This window comes from Scyliorhinus torazame, chromosome 16 (assembly GCF_047496885.1).
Source record: "Scyliorhinus torazame isolate Kashiwa2021f chromosome 16, sScyTor2.1, whole genome shotgun sequence".
Classification (NCBI taxonomy): Eukaryota; Metazoa; Chordata; class Chondrichthyes; order Carcharhiniformes; family Scyliorhinidae; genus Scyliorhinus; species Scyliorhinus torazame.
This window is the reverse complement of record NC_092722.1, coordinates 178,709,057-178,728,270: the sequence shown is the minus strand read 5'-3', so window position 1 is coordinate 178,728,270 and position 19,214 is coordinate 178,709,057. Positions and strand designations below refer to the sequence as shown.

The following is a 19,214-nucleotide window of genomic DNA, read 5'->3' as shown; positions in this document are numbered from 1 at the left end:
GGTATTATAGAAAACAGTCCTTTCAAGACCGTGTACACTTTCCTCCAATGATTTGAGCTGCTGACTTTGAGAATCTAGCTGTTTTAAACTTTCTCCTGCGTCATATTTGTCAATGTCTTATCAATTACATTAACAAACCTTAATGTCGGGAAACAGGTGATGGATGTATTTGCACACGTAAATGGGATAGCTGAGACACTGGGTGTGTGTGAGGAGTGATAACACTGGACAAAGTTGGTCAGTAAACTCAACAAGGAAAGGTACTGAACAATGATTTTGACCACCAACCGGCTTCAATCCTGTTAAATATTGTTTGAGTGGTTCCTGTTCAGTTGAACAGAACACATTTAAAGCCCACTGCTTGGTCATGCTGACATCAGGAAAATGCCAGTAGGAATATTAAAAGTGAGCTCGCATTACTTTTGGTGCTTGTCTCTAGATTAGAATCTGTGAATGGCATGGTGCACAATTTTAGTTGTATTCAATGCTTTGGCCATGTGTGAAAAGTTCAAGTAGATTGTGCAGCTGATAGTTGAGTTCCAATCAGCAACAGAGGGGAGTGCTTTTGGAGATATTTTTAATTCATGGCATGTGACCGTACCTGGCAAGGCCAATGTTTGTTGCTCATCCCTAATTGCCCTTGAAGGAGGTGTGAAACATCTTTTAAGCACTGAGGTCCATGTGGTGCAGGTATACTCTGAGCTGTTAGCAAGGGAATTCCTGGGGGCGATTCTCCGATATGGAGGCCAAGTGTTCGCGCTGTCGTGCACACCGTCGCGTTTCACGACAGCGCGAACAAGGCCCGGGCACGACCTATTCTGGCCCCCACAGGGGCGGGGTGGTAGAATCGCGTGCGGGAGTCGGGGCGGCGTGGCCCGATTCGCGCGGCGCCCCGGCGATTCTCCCACCCGGCGTGGGGGAGGGAGAATAGCGCCCCCTGTTTTTTGATCCTGTGGCGATGAAGGACTGGTGATATAGTTCCAGTCAGGAAAGTGTTTGACTTAAAGGGAACTTATAGGTGGTGCCATTCCCATGTGTGTGCTTTGCCTTTATTTTTCTAGATGTTAAGAGGTTTGGCAAGTGGAACACACACACAAAAAGCAATAGCTGTTGGCTCAGTTAGTAATCCTAAAGCGATTGATGGACTTTTGGCTAGCCATTGCGAGTTATTGAGTTTGGTATAGATCAGTCCTGTTCTCATTGAACCATGGAGGCTTCAGGATTGAATGTCTACTTATTTTGATCTCTTCTGAAAACAAAAAAAATTTGAAATAAAAGATTATCGCAAAACTACTCGGCCATTGGAAGATAACCCTTTCTTTATCAAAACATTCATGTCAAACCTATATAGCAGTTAACAAAACACACAAATGAACAGTTTAAGGTTATCAATAAAATAATGCGATTACAACAATAACTTTGAAGCCAAAGTAAACCCCATTGATTCTAGTGTTTGGATGGCCCACAGAAGTGGGTTAGTTGTTTGATGACTGGAAAATGCAATTTTGTGCCATTGCCAACAATGTCTATTGTCTAACCACATATGTAAATTATGACCACTTGGGATGAGATATGGATGATGAACACTAAATTAAAGCAGGAGCAAATTGAGAGGGTAACAGCTTGAAAGTTAGTTTTTAGAACTATAGAATCACACAACTCCTGCAGTGCGGAAGGAGATCATTTGGCCCATTGAGTCTGCACCGACCCTCCGAAAGAGCACCCCACCCAGGCCCACCATCGCCCTATCCCCATAAACCCACCTAACCTCAATATCTTGAGCACAGTAAGAAGTCTTACAACACCAGGTTAAAGTCCAACAGGTTTGTTTCGATGTCACTAGCTTTCGGAGCGCTGGTCCTTCCTCAGGTGAATGAAGAGGTATGTTCCAGAAACATATATATAGAATATATAGCATAATGCTAACCATTATGCAGCCCCATTTTTTTGAGGAAAAAATGGTTAAGAATTAAAAACTGAAAAATATATAGACATAGAAGATGGAATGAGAGGATATGAAGAATTTAAAATTCATTTTTGTTAAAATTGTATGGAATAGTATGCAAGCATGATGAGCCATGACCACAAGAGATGGGATGGGCTGAGATAGTTTATTCAAAGTAAATATCTTCCATAATTCAAAAATAAGCAAACTGTTTACTTTTTTCTCCCTCCATTTTAGCCCAATAGGGAACTTGGTAGTTTTGAATCTCACGCTTTGTTTCATATAGTTTAGTGCTTCACATTGATTGAATTTAATTTTCTTTTGGATTGAAGGTGAACTATTTCCATAGTGAACGTGGAATTAAAGATCTGTCTGCATCAGAGCTCGTACATCTGAAGTAAAGACTCAAAGTCAGAAAGAAACACGTCTTTGAGATTGCATAGTGCATACAGTAAGTTCAACTGCTGATCAATTTTCAATTAAGTAGAAGTCCCTTTTGTATACCAAAACTGAACCTTTTTTCCAGAAACATTGAGTCATTTGGGTGAGGGTTCTACTGTGCTATTTGTGTGACTTTACTTCACTGGCAAACTCATTGAGAGCTCAGGAGTATCCTATGACTCTAGTTTTCCAACAAATATTCAGGATGGATTTTTTTGTTGTGTGTGGATTACAGTAATTGAAATGCATCAAATGTAACTTGAATACGAGATTTGAATGCTCTTACAAATTGATATGTTCTATGCCAGTATGGCTTAAAATATTTTTAATCGGATCTGTAGACAAATATTTGGGTTGTGTGGATTGTTAACGATTATCAGTTGTTCATCCTTTTTATCACAAGATTCACAACTTCCAAAGCATAATATTGAATTTTAGTGTTCTGGCTTTCCATCGGATAAAAGTTTGCTTTCATGGTTTGAGACAATGTCTGAACACCTTGATTGGATCACTGTCTTGTAATTCTTGGACCCGGTAGCATTCCTTTTTTGTAGTTGTCTGTAGCTCCAGTTAAGTGAACAACAGAGATTCAAATAAATGTGAATTTATACTTAGTGTTCATTCATTGTAGATATTCAGCTTAAGTTTTCTCAGATCAGCAACACCATCGTATAAATCTTTACAGTTTCAACGAGTACAAATCATTTCATACAGTTTAATAGGTTAAGTTCTTTTGTCAGAATTCACACAGCATTTGCAAAAGGGTAGATGAATTGACGACACATGATAGTAAATAGGTATGATTCAATTATCATTAAGGAGACATGGCCGCAGGATGATTATTTTTTATTCGTTCAGGGAGTATGGGTGCCGTTAGCTGGGCCAGCATTTATTACCCATGAACTGATTGGTTTGCTGGACCAAACCAAAGAGTCTCTCACATTGCTGTGGGTCTGGAGTCACATATAGGCCAGAGCAGGTAAAGGTAGCAGATTTCCTTCCCTAATGGACATTAGATGATATTTTATGACAATGGTTTCATGGTCAACATTATTTCAGATTTTTTTATTGAATTCAAGTTCCACCATAGTGGGATTTGAACCCAGGTCCCCAGAGCATTATCTTGGGTCTCTGGGTTACTAGTCCAGTGACAAAAACACCCCACCACCCCATAATGTTCAAAGGTATTCAGCATTTAGGAAAGACAAGCAAAAAGGGAAAGGAGGTGGAGTAGCGCTGAATAAAGGATGAGATCAGTACATTAATGAGAGACGATCTTCGATTGGAAGCTCAAGATGTCCGTTTGGGTGGAGCTAAGAAAAAGGAAGGGCAGCAAACATTGGTAGCAATTGTTTATGGGCAATCAAACAGTAGTGGTAATGTTGGGCATAGTATAATTTGGGAAATCAGGTGTGTGTAAAAAGAGTAATGCAGTAAACATGAGGGGTTCAATCTACATAAACTGGATTAAACTTACTAATGCTGTGGAGGGCAAATTCCTGGGATGTATGCGAGAGCATATTCTAGAACAGTTTGTTGAGGAACCAGCTAGAGAACAGGTTATTTTAAATCAAGTACTATGCAAGAAGAAAGGACTAATAAATTAAAAATATATATATATTATTAAACTTTGCATTTTTACGCTTTACAAGAAATGGATGAAGAGGACTTCTGGTGGCGGCTATGAAGGAGTAAGTCGCACATTTGGTGGCTCCCGCTCTGGTCGGACTTTTGGACCTTTCCCCCGGACTGTTTTCCGGTTTTAAATGGAAAATTTGTAGGTTGAGGCAACTGGGCACTGTTTCCTTGCATTGGTTTATGGAAAAAAGGATCAGAAGTGGGCGAAAGGACAGAAACAAGAAACCAGTAGCGAGCGGTGTTGAAGCTGCAATGGGAGACAGTATGACCGAGGGCCGGACCCCTGGGGTGGCAGCGCAGCGACCAACAGACCCAGTGATGCAGGCCATTCAGGATGGTTTTGCTAGACTGAAGCGGGAATGCCTGGACCCGATTAAAGAATCAATTGATCGCCGAGAGAGCAGACTGGACGCCCAGGACCTGGCGATTCAGAAGGTGGAGAAGGTGCTGCTGGAACAAGAGGAGCACCAAACAGCAGTGGAACTGGAGGTGGGGATGCTTCGGGAACAGCAGAAAAGGCTCCTGGAGAAGGTGGAGGACCTTGAGAACTGGTCCAGCCGGCAGAACCTAAGAATTGTCAGGCTCCCGGAGGGAGCTGAGGGAGCAGATACTGGAGCATACGTGACGGGCATGTTCGAGAAGCTGCTGGGAGAGGGGACATTCCCCCGACCACTGGAGGTGGACAGGGCATACCGGGCGCTTGCCAGGAAGCCGCGGGCGGGGGACCCTCCGAGGGCGATGGTGGTGAGATTCCACAGGTTCCTGGACAAGAAATGTATTCTTCGGTGGGCCAAGCGCACGCGGAGTTGCAAGTGGGATAACAGCATCCTTCGGGTGTACCAGGACCTGAACGTGGAGGTGGCGAGGAAGAAGGCAGCATTCAACCAAGTCAAGGCGATTTTCTTTAAGAAGCAGGTGAAGTTTGGTCTGCTATACCTGGCGCGTCTGTGGGTTACGCATGAAGACCAACATCATTATTTTGAGTCGCCTGATGAGGCACTGGACTTTGCAAAAAGAAAAGGACTGGTGGGAGTGTGAGAACTTTTGGACTCCGTGACAACATGTTGGCCTATATTGGGCCCTTTTTCCTTTTCTGTTTTTCTCTGGGGGTTTTTGTTTGTTTTCTTTTCTCCCCCTTGTTTTTTTTGGTGGGGTTTTTTTTTCTGTTGTTAAATTGACTATGCCGTCTCGTATTTAGGATTGATTAGTTGGGTCGCTTCTCTTTGGGGTGGGGTACTGAGGGGTGAACCATATGACATAGGCCATTTGACACATCGAGTCTGCCCCGCCATTCAATCATGGCTGATAAGTTTCTCATCCCCATTCTCCTTCCTTCTCCCCATAACCCCTGATCCCCTTATTAATCAAGAACCTATCTATCTCTGTCTTAAAGATACTCCGTGACTTCGCCTCCACAGCCTTCTGCGCCAATGGGTTCCCCAGATTTACCACCCTCTGGCTGAAGAAATTCCTCCTCATCTCTGTTTTAAATGATTGTCCCTTCTGCCTGAGGCTGTGCCTTCGGGTTCTAGTTTCTCCTACTAGTAGAAAGAGCGCCCAGTCCCCTTAACTCTATAACCCTACCTAACCTGCACCTCTCTCGACACTAAGGGGCAATTTAACATGCCCAATCCACCTAACCTGCACATCTTTGGACTGTGGGAGGAAACTTTAGCACCCAGATGAAACCCACACAGACACTGTAGAAAGTGCAAACTCCACACAGTCACCCAATGTCGGAATTGAACCTGGGTCCCTGGTGCTTTGGGGGCAGCAGTGCTAACCACTGTGCCACCGTGCCGTCCTCATCCAAAACTCAAAATCAATCAATGGTCTTCCAGACCCACTATTTCCTACCTTGATAATTCACGAAAGAGGGCTGGAGAAATCAGTTAATCATAAGTAGGCATGAATAACTCATCCACTTCTCCATTGTGTAATAATGGCTTCCAAATAGAAGTATTGATCAAGTGATCAAAATTGTCTTCAGGTAACAACTCTTCTCCTCCAAGGCAAGAGGGACCATTCCTCCAGCCAGGAGAATAGAACCTTGCCTAACAGTTGGTCAACTCGGGTAGTGCAAGTGGCTGGTAATTCGTTGTCATCTGCAGAAAGTCGCCTCTACAGAAACTCGGCCATAACCTCATCTGGAAATTCGAAGAATTGCAACTTCCATTCAGCTCCAAAGAGCCACGAGAGAGAACCCCTTCAGACCTGCACCATGTATACCTTAAAGCACTCAGTCTGACCTTTATTTGCACCTTGTATTTTGTTAATATTCTACCTGCATGCTTTGTTTTCTCTAATCCATTCTTTCTTGTGTGCATGAGAGAGTGAATATTTTCTCGTGTTTACATTTCTGGCTGTTGTGTGAATAAATGTTATCTTCTGATTTAAACTTGCCCAAAATCCTGCTTTGGGTCTATTACTAAAAGCCACAGCACTTCTTCTAAACACACACTTAGTGGCGAAATGTGAGGAGAAAGGGGAAACGTTATCCCTCTCCATCTATAAAACACTTAAATGGCAAGCAATATTTCATGCCACACATCAACCAGTCCTGAATATTGTCCAGGTCTTGAAGATCTTGAAGAATTCCTGTAATGATGTCCTGGGACACACCAATTTTCCTTTTGTGCTAGGTATGACTCCTAAACAGTGGAGAGTTTTCTACCTGAATCTTATTGACCAGTTTTGATGAGGCTCCTTGATAGCATACTTTGTTGAATGTGGCCTACACCAGCACCATCCCACAAATAACCATGACTTTGCTATCACCTCTTTAGGCCAGCAGCAAAAGAAGAAAAACCCTCAAGAATTTATTTGGACTAAGGCGTGATTTTTCACCATGTTATATTCTCCAATGTAAGTCAGAATTTGTTGATTGGCACAGTGATTAGCATTGCTGCCTCACTGCGCTGAGGCCCCTTAATTGGAAAAAAAATAATAATTGGGTACTCTAAATTTATTTACTTTTAAAGTCAGAATTTGATTGGTGTCATTTTCTCTCCCCATTTTATTTCGGTGGGCACAAATTCTAGTGTGCAGCATGAGACGTTCCATGGGTACCGACTGCCTTCCAAAACCGCTCCAAGGTTGCTGTTTTCCGGCCCAGATTTTTTTTTGTTCATCATTCAAGAAATGCATCATTGCAGTGCCTGATTCTGATTCACTTGTGCTTGCAGTAGAGATTATCAAATACCATTTGGGGACAGGCACCTTGACTCCTGTTCTCCCCCAAGTTGTCACTACGCAGTGATAATGAGACCACATAGAACAACTGTTCTGGTGGGGGTCAACTAGCACAACCTGGATCATAACTTTTATTTGCAGCATGGTAGCACTATGGCTTCACAGCGCCAGGGTCCCAGGTTCGATTCCTGTCTTGGGTCACTGTCTGTGCATAGTCTGCACGTTCTCCCCCTGTCTGCGTGAGTTTCCTCCGGGTGCTCCGGTTTCCTCCCATAAGTCCCAAAAGACATGCCGTTGGGTGAATTGGACATTCCGAATTCTCCCTCTGTGTACCCGAACATGCGCCGGAGTGTGGCAACTAGGGTCTTTTCGCAGTGACTTCATTACGGTGTTAATGTAATGACAATAAAGATTATTATTATTATTCATAAAGAACATACTTTTTCATATTTCTTGCTTTAAAAATTCTGTTGAAACTGGAGCATTTTTTATTCCTGGCTTGAAGCTGCATTCTCTTTCAGGAGAGCAGCTCTAGTAGCCCACTTCTGTTTTTGCAATTGGACTGGCAGACTGGTTTCACTTCTGTGGGGTTGCCAAGTGTGACCAAATTGGACTGATTCCTCAAGTTTACATTGAGGAATTCACTTGTTGCAATGGCACACTCTTTCACCCACCTCTTCTTGGATCTGTAAGGATATGAATTCCTGGACACTAGCCTTGTCAGCATTATACTATACAGTTGATAGAGTGGAGACTAAAAAAGAACAGAATGCTCGGCAGGTCTCACATTATCTGTGGAGAGATAAACTGAGTTAATATTTTAGCTCTATGATCTTTTATAACCCATTCAGATCGTGAGCATATAAATCCAGGTTGACGGCCTATTCACTTTCCAACTTCTTCCATTGGGCAGGAGATCCAAAAGTCTGAGAACACGCACAAACTGACTCAAAAACAGCTTCTTTCCTGCTGTTACCAGACTCCTAAACGACCCTTTCATGGACTGGCCTGATTAACACTATCCCCCTGTATGCTTCACCCAATGCTAGTGTTATGTGGTCCCATTGTGTACCTTGTGTTGCCCTATTATGTATTTTCTTTCCATGTACTTAATGATCTGTTGAGCTGCTCGCAAAAAAATACTTTTCACTGTACCTCTACACATGACAATAAACAAAATCCAATTCATTCATTACAGTACTGAGGGAGTGCTGCAATGTCCAATGCGCAGTGTTGCTGATAGGATGCAGAACCAAGGCCCTATCGTCCTTCTCAAGTGGTCATGGAAAGTGCCTATAAAGTTCTAGGAAAAGCCTTGAAGGTTTTTCCAAGAGGAGTTTGGAGTTTTCTTGTTCCTCAAGTGAAATCCTCAATGAAAACTAGCAAATGAAAAGGACATCCCTGCATGACAACAAATGGTCCATGTGCCATAGTTTGCAGATCTTGAATCGGCCTCATCAACTATTTTTGGATTCATAGAAGACAATCATCCTCCCTAGTGAGGGATAGCCAATAATAATAATATTAGAGAAGGACCATGCCATGTGCGGTTAGAGCATGTGAAAAATATTTTATGCATCAGTGAGTAAAATGATCAATCATAAGTGTTATGTACAGGAAGCCTTTAGTTGCCTCACTTAACATTGTTTCATTTTAACATAATTTATTCATTAGAGCCTGTTCTTCCGATTTAGCGTTGGCATTTTTGATTTTACGTTATCTGCACTCTGGCCCAATCCCTCAAGTGTGCTACGCTCTGGGCAAGTTGGCACCGTATGCTTTTCCTAATGTTGGAGCTGCCATCACTCACCAGAGACCAAAGCTCTGAAGAGAGAGCGAGGCCTGAAATCTGAGGGCAGGAGCACACGCAGGGATGAGTAGCTGCTGACTGCCGATTTCGTGGTGGGGAGGAGGATTTTCGACGCACTCCACATATGTTTTGTGGTGGCAGAGGCGACTGGTGGTGCGATATTTTAGTTCCGTCGTTGCCAATGGGATTTCCCCCATCACTGTCTGTGATGGGGGAAATCCCACACACACACCTTGCTCTTCAATGTCAATGATTCTATAGTATTGGAACACCAAATAAGTTACAGACTTCCTGTAAGTGAACACATTTCAATTCTTTTTACAACTTCTTCTTATCACTTTTTGCTTGGTTGAATATGGATGACATTTGTTCTTGCTGTAATTGCTGCTGTTAGCTATCTAATCTGTAAACCGTGTTAGAGTAATGGATCAAGTCCATAAGAAATATGATGCATCTTCTGAAAAAGTAGTTGGCACTTTTAAGTTAATCTTGGAGTAATCATTGTATACTTTGGCCTGAAGCATACTTGAAAGTGTATACCTCCTATCTAATGTTCTCTGGCAAGAAAGCCCTTTCAGTTGGTTTTGAACCAACATTGACAACAGTACTTATACAGAGTGTTTATGTTGTTCAAGTTGACATCCAAAGTAGGTAGTTAATCACTGACAAATGAGTCATATCTGCTTTTTTGCAGTTTTGTGGAGGTTCTTTGATTTAAATCGCGTGGATAATGGGCCACATTTTGGGGGAAAGATGCATCTCACGGTGTACCCTTCAGCTTAATATTTTTGCCCTGAAAGTTGCTGGGAGAGTAATATATTAGCAAGGGCCTAAAGGCAATTGGACTAAGAGGGCAGGATTGACTGCACAACGCGGCTGCCATTGGCCCGCGGCAGGATCTTCTCATCCCACTATTGTCAACAGGGCTTCCTGTTAAATGCACCCTTCACCACTTAAATCCACGGCGAGGGGGTAGCGTCGACAGGACGAGAAGATCCGCGAATAGCTGGAAAAAATTTATCATGTTAATTAAATTTAAGGGTCGAGAAAGAAATGGAGGAATGACAGAGATGGAAATAGGATGACTTAAAATCAAATCAGTAGCTGAAGGAAACAAAATGAGGGGAAGAAAAGTTGGATGAAGAGGAAAAAGAGACGAAGGAAAAGTAAGAAAATTAAAAATATTAAATTTAAAAATCTTTAACAATTTACTAATGATACTTCATAGGTTAAATTGTTTGCTTTCTGGACTGGAGTGGTATTATCATTGTTTATTTTTGAAACATTAAACAAGCTGTGATGCTGTACTCCTTATTGAAGACAGGAACATGGTCCTGTGGATAATGCCAGTGGCTAAAATAATTGATACGTTCTAGTTTACCATTCGGAGTGTGTTAATAGAAGTTGTGATCTCTCTTCATTACTCACTTTGCACTAACCACCTCCATCTCCATTCTCCTGGCTCAGTAGACTGATTTTACAGCCAACCTGCCTTCCCAAATCTCCCTACATAAGGACTCGCATCTATATTCACTGCCACCTCCTCGTCCTTGCCATTTGTGTCGCCTTTCCACACTCTGATAAGACAATCAATTGGCGGTGGGGCAGGAAGGCCATCCATGAGCCTTCCTGCCACAGACTTAATCAGGGCAGTGGCGGGAAGGCGGTGGGGTCCCCAACTCTCCCGCCTGATTAAGTGCCCCCTGCCACCAAATGAGCCATGGGAGAGGGCCGTAAGTTCCACCAGATATATCTAGGTCTTTTGCAAAACTTTATCTTGACGTAAAAGCGAAGCATAACATGGTTGTTAACTTGTAGATGTTATTGCCCACTGTTTTTGTAATCAGTGATTGGTGAAATCATCCTGTTGGTCACCAACAGCCGTCTGAATTTAATTTAAACTATGGATTGCCTCCTGGGTTAAATAGCTTCTGCAAATCTCAACCACAAATTTGGGTGAAAGGTTTTGAAAACAATTGAAATCTCTTGCACTTCAACAGGATAACAGCACCGTAACAGTAATATAACATTTTTCTCTTCCTAAATCAGCTGTTCTCTCGAAGTGTTTGGTGCCAAAGAACCACACCCATTGGAAATTGGATTTCAGCTCTTACGCATGCCATTCAGCAACTCAAGTCTTCTTTGCTATTTCATTAGATCATGTTTTGATCTACACCTGCACTCCATTTGCTCACCGTTGCTTCATAAACCTTGGTAGCATTGCCTAACAAAAATCTATATCTGCACTCATCTGCACCACCTGATATCTCCTAACGGTATATGCAAGCCTGGATATCAAACTCTCATTATAGTCATGGATAAATATGATAAACGTTGAGGTCGCAGAACAGGTTGCTGAAAATACTACTTGCTTTTTTAAAATTTAGAGTGCCCAATTTTTTTTTTTTCTGATCAACCTACCCGGCACATCTTTTTTTGGGAGTTGTGGGGGTGAGATCCACTTGGACATGGGGAGAATGTGCAAATTCCACATGGACAGTGGGCCGGGTTCGAACCCGGGTTCGATCCTGGCCATGAGGCAGCAGTTCTAACCACTACGCCACTGTGCCTCCCGAAAATATTGCATGTTAAATCAAAGTGCATGTCTTTTACCGCCACTCAATCTTCACCAATTCCACATTCTAGTCAAAAGGTTATGTCAAATATTGTGTTACTGCAATAATATTGTTAATCTCCTGTGTGGTACATCACCAAATGCCTTCTGGAAGTCCATTCATATAATTATCTGAGTAGTACTACACTCCTGTATGCTTCACCCGATGCCTGTGGCTATGTATGTACATTGTGTATTTTATGTTTGCCATATGTATTTTCTTTTCATGTACGGAATGATTTGTCTGAACTGTATGCAGAACAATGCTTTTCACTTTTCACGGTACACGTGACAATAAACCAAGCCAATCCAATATTTATAGACGCTCACCCTGCTACTTTTATTAGGAACCTCTAAAGTTTAACTAGACTAGAGTTCCTCTATCCTAAAGTACTGCCCTGCCTTATCACCTCAATTTCTTTTAACTCTCACTTTCATAACTGTCCTACATTATGCATAATTCATTATTTCAAACATACTGCATCAAAAATGTTGGTAATCGTGAATTGCATTCAAATGTTTCTTTAATGAACTTCTGTGATGACCCCAAAGTCAGCAATCTCATTTTATTTGCCTCCAAATTGCCAACCATGCTAGGTTGTTTACATTTCTAGGTTGTTTAAATTTCTAGCTGAAGGTTAAGCTTGCAGAAATAAGTAAATCTCGTAGCCAAGTTTAAAATAGTTAATTTTTTACCAATACACATTTTCCATTTACAATATCTCCATGTTTATGTACTTGGCTCTTTACTTTCTTTACTTCAGCAATTCCCAAAACCTTACATTAACTTCTTCACAACCATGTTCAGCCTTTCACTGATCCTTCTTTTTATAAAATTGTTTTTGCTGGATAATTTAAAGTATCTAATAATGAAAATAGCCTGTTTATTAGTTCATTGGTAATTATATAGGTCATTGCACTTGTATTCTTCGTCACAGTGGAGGCGGTAGTGTCGTGGTACTGTCACGGAACTGGTCATCCAGAGATGCAGGATAATGCTCCAGGGAGTTGATTTGAATTCCATAATAAAGAAAATCTGCAATTAAAAGCTCAATGATGATCATGAAACCATTGTCGATTGTTGTATAAGCTCATCTGGTATTGTTCTTTAGGGAAGGAAATCTGCCATCCTTACCCTGTCTGGTCTACATGTGATTCCAGATTCGCAATAAGAATAATAATCTTTATTGTCACAAGTAGGCTTACATTAACACTGCAATGAAAAGCCCCTAGTCGCCACATTCTGGCGCCTGTCTGGGTACACAGAGGGAGAATTCAGAATGTCCAAATGACCTAACATTACCTAACATCCGAGCACCCGGAGGAAACCCATGCAGACACAATGAGAACGTGCAGATTCCACACAGACAGTGACCCAAGCCGGAAATTGAACCTGGGACCCTGGAGCTGTGAAGCAACAGTGCTACCCAATGTGCTTCCCTGCTGCCCCAGTAATGTGGCTGACTCTTAAATGGCCTAACAAGCCATTCAATTCAAAGGAAATTAGGATTGACAATAAATGTTGGCACAGCCAACAACGGCCACATTCTGTAAAAAAAAAAAAAAAAAATTTTTTTATTTCAATTTTTAACTTGATTTTAGAAGATAATACAAATTATCCATCTGTTTTAATTGAGTTCTTAATCAATTTATCCACTCATTTATCTCTGAAAATTATATATCCAGGCTAATAATTGCTTGAACAGGAAATCAATATTGCAATAACAGAGAGGTTGGATAGATGATCAACTGAATGACTACTGTTAAATTGTTGAAAAATGATGTCCTGTTCTGTCCTTTAATTTATAGTGACAAAATAGTGTTGACATCTAGAGTTCTTCCTTTTGAAAGATGATAGTTGCAAGGAGGGTTAGCACAAATACTGGTATTTTAAGGCTTTAATTGAGTTGAATTTTAAAGCAGCATTCTGGAAATGGGAATTGTGTGAACTGTTTTAGTTCTGGTGCTTGCTTTAATATTGGTTTCCCCAACCAGATATGTTTTTCTGAACTGCTTGTTCAAGGTTAAAATAATTATAAGTCAGTTTTTCTTAGTCACACTCTGTTTCAACTGTAATTTTATTCTATTCAAATACAACATGGGATTAGATGCAGCTTAAAGCTGCTTTCAAACTGCTTTGTTCTGTGTCCCCACACTCAAGCCAAAAGACCACCACTAACTGCTGTCTATCACTGATGAGTCCAATTGTTTCCAAATGGGTATAAATCCTGTCCCTGAGAATTCTCTCAAATAATCTACCTACTACCGACGTGAGGATCACCGGCCTAAGGTTCCTGGATTATCCCCACTACCTTTCTTAAACAGCCCACCACATTAGCTATTCTCCTGTCCTCTGGGATTTCATCTGTAGCCAATGAGGATACAAAGATGTCAATCAAGGCCCCAGCAATTTCCCCCCTTGCTTCCCTCAGTATTCTGGCCCAGGAGACCTATCTACCTTAATATCTTTTAAAACACCCAATACCACCTCTTTTTTGATGTCAACTCTGTCCATTTTGAACAAATCTCCTCTTAATCTTCTCCAAGGAGAACAGTCTCAGCCATTCCAATCTATCCTTGCAACTGAAGTTCCTCAGCCTTGGAACCATTCTGATGAATCATTTCTGCATCTTTTCTAATTCCTTCACATCCTTTCTAAAGTGTGGTGTCTGGAACTGGACACAATTTTCCAATTGAGGCCAATCTAGTATTTTAGAAAGGTTCATCAAAGCTTTCTTGCCTTGTACTGTAATTATAATTATCCCATTAATTTAATTGACCGCTTTCTCAAGCTGACCTGCCACCTTCAATGATTTGTGCATATATACCCCCAATCTGTCTGTCCCTGCACTCTGTTTACAATTGTACATGATGTATCGCTTCTCCTACCTCTTATCAAAATTCATCACTTCACACTTCGCTGAATACATTTAATCTGTCACATATCCCCCCATTTCACCAGCCAGTCTATGTCCTCTTGTGTTCTCTTGAAGTTAGCACCATCCTCCTCAAAGTTCACTATACTACCAAGTTTTGAGTCATTTCCATTGTACTCCATACACTCAAGTCTAGGTCATTGATTTTGCATTGATTTTACATAGGATTTGGGTGTCACTGGCTGGGCCAACATTTTTCTGCCCTTGAGGTGGTGGCAAGTCTTCTTCCTGAACCGCTACGGTCCATGTGCTGCAGGTGCACCCACAGTGCTGTTAGGAAGGGAGTTCCATGATTTGGGCCAAGTGACCGTGAAGGAACTGGCAATATAGTTCCAGGTCATGATGTTATGTGGCTTGGAGAGGAAATTGCAGGTGGTGGTGTGCACATGCATCTGCTGCTCTTGTCCTTCAAAGTGGCAGAGGTCAGGGTTTTGCAAGGTGCTGTCGAAGAAGCCTTGGTGAGTTGCTGTAGTGCTTCTTGTAGATGGTATACCCTGCTGCCACTGTGTGTCGGTGGTGGCAGGAGTGGATGTTACAGGTGTTGGATGTGGTGCCATTCAAGCGGGCTGCTTGTCCTGTCTGGTGTCGAGCTTCCTGAATGTTGTTGGAGCTGCACTATCCAGGCAAGTGGAGATTATTCCAGCACACTCTTGCCTTGTGGATGGCAAAAAGCTTTGGGGAGTCAGGAGTGAGTTACCCTCTGCAGAGCTCCCAGCCTCTGACCTGCTCTTGAAAGCACAGTAATTATATGGCTGGTCCAGTTCAGTTTCTGGTCAATGATAACCCCCAGGATGTTGCTGGTGGGGATTCAGCGATGGTAATGTTGTTAAATGCCAAGGGAAGATGTTTGATTCTCTTGTTAGATGTGGTCATTGTCTGGCGCTTGTGTGGTGTGAATGTTATTTGGCTCTTATCAGCCCAAACCTGAATGTTGTCCTTGGGCACAGACTGCTTCAGTATCTGAGGAGTTGCAAATGGTGCTGAACATTGTGCAGTCATCAGCGAACCACCTCCATTTCTAACCTTGTGATGGAGGGAAGGTCATTGATGAAGTATCTGAAGATGGGTGGGCGTAGGACACTACCCTGAGGGGCTCCTGCAGTGATGTCCTGAATCTGACATGACTGACCTCAAACAACCACAATCATTTTCCTTTGTGTTAGGTATGGCTTCAACAAGAGAGTTTTCCCTTTGATTCCCATTGATTCCAGTTTTGCTAGAGCTCCTTGATGCCGCACTCAGTCAGATGCTTCCTTGATGTCAAGGGCAGTTACACTCACCTCACCTCTGGAGTTCAGCTCTTTTGTCCATGTTTGAACCAAGACCGTAATGTGGCCAGGAGCTTAATGGCCCAATGGAACTCAAACTGATTATCGGTGGGCAAGTTATTGCTGAGCAAGTGCCACTTAATAGCACTGCCGACAACGCCTCGCATCACTTTGGTGATGCTTGAGAGTAGGTTGATAGAGCAGTATTTGGCTGGGTTAGGTTAGACTTGTCCTGCTTTCTGTGGGTAGGACAAATTTCCACATTGCTAGATAAGATGCCAGTGTTGTAACTGAACTGGAACAGCTTAGTTAGGGGCACAGCTAGTCATGCAGCACAAGTCTGCAGTATATTGCTGAAATGTTGTCGAAGCCCATATAGCCATTGCAGAATCCAATGCCTTCAGAAGTTATTTTGATATCACGAGGAGCTAATTGAATTGGTTGAAGACTGGCACCTGTAATGTGGGGGACCTCCAGAGAAGACCGAGGTGGATTATCTACTTGATATTTCGAGCTGAAGATGGTTGCAAATGCTTCATCCTTGCCTTTAGCGTTGATGTGTTGGGCTCCTCCATCATGGAGAACGGAGATATCTGTGGAGCCTCCTCCTACAGCGAGTTGTTTAATTGTCTACCACTATTCATGACTGGATATGACGGGACTGTAGAGACTGGATCTGATCCATTGGTTGTGGGACGGTCTCAATTTATCGCATGCTGTTTAGTGTGCAAGTATTGCTGTATTGTAGTTTCATCAGGTTGACCCTTCATTTTCAGGGATCACCGACAACCCTCAATACTGCACTGGATTTGTGTGCTCAACTCTCTGAGGTTGGACTTGAACCCACAACCGTCTGACTCGAGGTGCAAGTGCCAGCAACTGAGTCGCAATTGACATTTCATGTGGGACTGCAGTAAAGGAATAATGGAAATCATGGGTAGCCAAAATAATTGTTTTATTTCTATTTCTATACTATTGCAGGCATGGCCAAAGCATAGCTCGGGAGCTACATGGTGCTCTTTGACACTTTCAACACGTTTTTGTGTTTCAACTCAATATAAATTGTTTAAAAACCCAAATTTACCTGGTCTTCAGGAACAGCGGTCAGAAACCCGTCTCAACAGTCTTTGGACTTTCCGCTTGAGTGCAAACTGGGAATGGGTTTCACATGCACACTTGGGCAACGTTCTGTTCTTCAGATGTGCTGTACATCTGCACACAGTGAAAGAAGGAAACAAAGGCCAAGGTGGAGTGACTGGGTGCGAGCGCCATAGTCAGGATTTGTCCCAGAGAGGGATAAGGGAGGGGAACAAGGGAGAGAGCTCAAGGGTTTCTCAGAGGTAGGGACAAGGGAAAGCAACAGGTCCCTATTAAGTTAAGAAAAAGTGGAACAGCCTCAATTTAAGGAAAGCAAAGCTGACAGCAGATTTTAAGCAATGTGGGCTCATGAGAAGCCCTGAAGTTCCAACACAGCAGCCGAAGGTTGGAGGCTCCGTTCTGCGGGCCATTGAGGCAACAATACCCCTTTGGAGCAGTAGAGTTTTGCTTGTAATGGCCGAAAAGCTGAAATTGTAATTTGATGCTCGAGTGTTCTTGGAAATCCAGGGAACGGAATCTCGGAAGACGAGATTGAAAGTCTGCGAGGTGGGCCATTGTTGAAGCCGTTTGTGTTGGAACAACATGGAGAAAATTCCAAGGCAGGATCTTCGAAGGTGAAGATGGGAAACCCTCATGGTACACCAGATACCAGGTGTGTTTATGGATATAAGTTGCATTTAAATAGCTTTTGTGTAAACTTTGAATGAAAATGACATTGTCAGAATATTATGAAACAAAAGTACGAAGATGAAAACAAATTGGGAAAGGCAGGAAACTTGTGCTTTATCTGCTATGCATCACTCACTCACTACAAAGCCAGTAATTTGAAACACTAGTATAAAACAAATCACAAACCGTTCGTTTGCGTATCCTCCTGAATCAGAATTGCAGATAAACAAGTTAACAGTGTTAAAAACATCCCTAAATAGCCAAAAGACACTACTTTCAAGTAAGGAAGCTAATAAAATGACCAAAGCTAATTTTGTTATGTCCTGGAATCTTGTTCTTGCGAAATGTGAATATTCTGGAGAATTTGTTTAGAAAAATATTGCTGAAATGATGCCAGTTTTAGATCCAAATAACACAAAAGTTCAGCAACTAATAGCAAAAATTCCAATTTTATGCCACAACTCTCATATCAGTGCTAATGTTGCAAGCAAGATGAAAAATTCTCTAGCATTCAGCTTAATTCTTGATGAATCCCCAGAAGTACAAGCCAACTCACGACTGGCCGTATTTGTTTGTTCCCTTGCTTGCAATTATGAAAGAAGAAATGTTGGACTTAGTGGCGCTAAAAGAAATAACTCTTGGTGTTAACATGAAAAACACACTTGACAGAGCTTTGATAAATGCTGCTGTACCCTGGATTAACCTGTCAGTGTTGCAACGGATGGAGCACCTGCAATAGTGGGGGAAATTGTTAACTTAAGTGCTCTCTTGAAGTTCTCTCAAATTTCCAGAGTTTCTTCCTATTCATTGCATTATATATTCTGAACATCTAGCAGCCAGATATTTCAAATACGGAAATGTTGTGTAAACGATCCTTGAAATTGTCTATTTCATCCGCTCAAATGGGAAGACTTTGCTAACTGTTCAAAAACATTTTTTTCAAGAACTGGACCTGGAAGACCAGCCTGCATTGAGGTATTTGTCAATCAACAATAACTTGAATAAGTTTGTGGAACTGTTAAAGCTGATCATTGCTTTTCTTAAAGAAAATAAAAATTCGTCCACAGCTGGAAGGTGGTGAATGGATGCAAGATCTGATCTTTCTATCTGATATCATGAAAGATCTGCGAACTCTCAACTTGGCATTCCTGGGGGAGGAGGATAAGGCATTCCTGGGGGTGGATAAGTTTATTCATGACCTTACTCAAAATAACTTTCAGTTTCCAGAATAAAATAAGGTTTTTGTAAAGAAACCTAGTCAAGGACCATTTTCTCCATGTCAAAAGGAAGGTCACCACATTCCCTGATATTGAAGTAAAAGTTTACAAACTCGAAGAATACAAAGAAAATTACAAGGACTGATCAGTTTTGAACCAGGTCGGATGACTTGCAGGAGTTGAGATCCTGCTTCGTCTTTCTTATGAACCCATTCATAGTTGGTGTGGCCAACGATTGTTGCCCAATTCTTAGTAACTCTGGTTATGGAAACATCTGCTGTAGAAATGGAACCATTGGACTTCCAGGAGGACCAGAGCCCAGAGATGATGCATAAATTGCAATCTACAATTGAGTTCTGGAAGCAAGTGCCAGGAACAAAATATAT

General features: G+C 42.0%; 1 protein-coding gene across 8 annotated transcripts in view; it reads left to right on the top strand.

The window, feature by feature from the left end:
- LOC140393260 (gamma-adducin-like) overlaps positions 1 to 19,214 on the top strand; it is a 308,595-nt gene that overhangs the window by 44,201 nt on the left and 245,180 nt on the right. For 4 of the 8 annotated variants that reach the window (XM_072479530.1, XM_072479538.1, XM_072479529.1 and 1 more), the window contains exon 2: positions 2,278 to 2,396. The exons of 1 other annotated variant lie outside the window; for it this stretch is intronic. The gene's annotated coding sequence lies outside the window, so the exon portion shown is untranslated. Of the gene's footprint in view, positions 1 to 2,277; positions 2,397 to 10,066; positions 10,193 to 19,214 lie in introns of all 8 variants that reach the window. 3 more of the 8 variants (XM_072479533.1, XM_072479531.1, XM_072479534.1) reach the window with 1 other exon arrangement.